Source organism: Oryctolagus cuniculus, chromosome 2 (assembly GCF_964237555.1).
Source record: "Oryctolagus cuniculus chromosome 2, mOryCun1.1, whole genome shotgun sequence".
NCBI classification, from domain to species: domain Eukaryota; kingdom Metazoa; phylum Chordata; class Mammalia; order Lagomorpha; family Leporidae; genus Oryctolagus; species Oryctolagus cuniculus.
The window spans coordinates 89,135,515-89,138,152 of NC_091433.1; the positions used below are offsets into that span (position 1 = coordinate 89,135,515).

General features: G+C 39.6%; 1 pseudogene; it reads right to left on the reverse strand.

The window, feature by feature from the left end:
• Positions 1 to 921: 921 nt before the first annotated feature.
• LOC100337843 (RRP15-like protein pseudogene) lies at positions 922 to 1,782 on the reverse strand (annotated as a pseudogene).
• Between the last annotated feature and the right edge of the window lie 856 nt (positions 1,783 to 2,638).

Sequence of the window (2,638 nt, forward strand, 5' to 3'; positions counted from 1 at the left end):
AAATTGATCACTGGGACTAGTGAGATGGCATTGGTACATGCCACCTTGATGGGATTGAATTGGATTCGCCTGGTATGTTTCTAATGCTACCATTTGCAGCATGTCAGCTTGAGCATATCCCAAATTCTACATCTCCTCCCACTCTCCCTCTCTTATTCCCACTCTTATGTTTAACAGAGATCACTTTTCAGTTAAATTTAAACACCTAAGAATAATTGTGTGTTAATTAAAGTGTTCAACCAATAGTATTAAGTAGAACAAAAAATACTAAAGGGATAAATATTAAATTGTACATCAACAGTCAGGACAAGGGTTGATCAAGTCACTGTTTCTCATAGTGTCCATTTCACTTCAACAGGTTTCCTTTTGGTGCTTGGTTATTTGTAACCAATCAGGGAGAACATATGATATTTGTCCCTTTGGGACTGGCTTAATTCACTCAGCATGATGTGTTCCAGATTCCTCCATCTTGTTGCAAAATGACCAGATCCTTTTTTTACTGCTGTATAGTGTTCTATAGAGTACATGCCCCATAATTTCTTTATTCAGTCTACTGTTGATGGGCATTTGGGTTGATTCCAGGTCTTAGCTAATGTGAATTGAGCTGCAATAAACATTAAGGTGCAGACAGCTTTTGTGTTTGCCAATTTATTTTCCTTTGGGTAAATTCCAAGGAGTGGGATGGACAGGTTGTAAGGTAGGGTTATATTCAGGTTTGTGAGGAATCTGCAGACTGACTTCCATAGTGGCTTTACCAGTTTGCCTTCCTACCAACAGTGGGTTAGTGTCCCTTTTTCCCCACATCAAAGCTAGTAAGTCTTTTGGCTTTCTTACAAATGGTATCATTATAATTCCCAAACTGCCAGAGGATAGAGTATCTTTGTAGGAAAAATAAACTGATTGAAAACTATGTTACCTCTATTATTTTACATGTCAGAGTCACTTGTAGATTCTGGTCTGCTGTTATCTGGCCTATCACTTTCCTTGTCCCAGTCTTTCATAGATGCTCCCATCATGAAATCATCACGGAGGATCGTTCAACCTGGGCCCTCTTCTGATTTTGCTTCAGTCTGTTTGGCTTTTGAGCTTCTCAGTTGAACTTTTCTCATTTTCAGTTCCATCCATTCCTCTCAGAACACTGATTAAATCTTAGAAACAGTTGATATCAACTTAGCACGCTTTCTAATAGAGCCTCCAGCTTCTTTAACCTTTTCATCAATGTTCTTTTGATGTTTTTGGACAGCATTAAGTAATTGCACCACATCCCTTGTTGCAATTCTCTGAAGATTTCTCTCTCCTTCTTTGTCTTTGACACCATCTGGCTTTACTCTGCACATAATTTCCCACTCTTGCCTCTTATCAATCTGTTTTCTTCTCTCAAGTCTTTCTTGCTTTAACTTTTCTTTTTCCTTTTCCAGTTCTTTATTTTTGACTAAAATGGTGGGTTTACTTTTAGGTGTTTTCTTGTTGAGGATTTTAGCCATGGCATCTGCCCAGCCCATATTAGTTCTAGCACATGATTCTCCAGCATTTTCATTTTCTTTGTCACAGGATTCATCAGCATCCTCATTGTCAGCATCTATTGCTTCATCATCAGAAAAATGACCCTTTTCCAATCCACAGCTTCCTACAGATCCTCCACTGTCGGAAGCATCTTTCACCTCCTCTTCCAGCTCAGATGCTATGACTTTGGCAATCGTTTTCACCTTCTTCTTTTTCTTTAGCAAATTTTTCAGCTTTTTTCCCTGCACTAACACATGAGTTTGCAATGGCCGCAGCCATTTTTCTCTCACTGGAAGTCATGGCCCATCGTTTTTAAGACGAGGACAGTCTGTTACAATAAATTATTTTAGTTTTGGTCATGATATTTTACCAACACTATGACAATTTACCGAAATATGCCTCAATAGGCTCTCCTTAGGGCTTGAAGGTGCATTTCCCACTATAATTTCTACTTCAGACAGAAAATGGAAGAGAAAGAGAGGTTCAGATACAGACAAGCCACAAATGACCCAATGGCAATCATATAAAGGGTTTAGTTGCAAACAATCACAAATTCGGCTTGGAAATAGAAATAACCACAAAATATCTGGTTCAGAATTTGGGTACGAGTCCTATTAACTCTTTTCCTCTCTCCAACAGGGCTCCTATGTCAAATAAAATACACATTGGGCTTCCTAAAGGAGTGTCCCAAGTGGAGGATAAAGGAGTTCTCAGTTTTATATACCAAGTCAACTTACTCTGCTCAGAGGAGAAGCAGGGGACCCACAGAATCAGATGTTTCTTCAACAGTGTAGTGCTTGGGGCAGCCAAAACCTTTGTAGGGAGTCCAAGGGAAAGCCCCAGAACAAAAAGTTCTAGCACCTACTAGACATTTCCCAGGGAGGGTCATTTGAAACAAGAATGACACCCTTGAACAGCTTACATTGCCTGGCTCACCAACAATTGTTGCCACGTTCAAGCCCATCTGGCTACCACATGAAAAGTCCTATAACTCAAGGGTGAGGTGTTGTAGCAAAGAAAGTGAGTTTAATTGGAGTACTAGTAAGCTGAGTCATTGACAGGGATGGTGTACTAAAGAAGCCATCTTGACTTTTCCTTTGTAACTAGTCCTTTTTAAGTATGAGTGGCAGGAAAA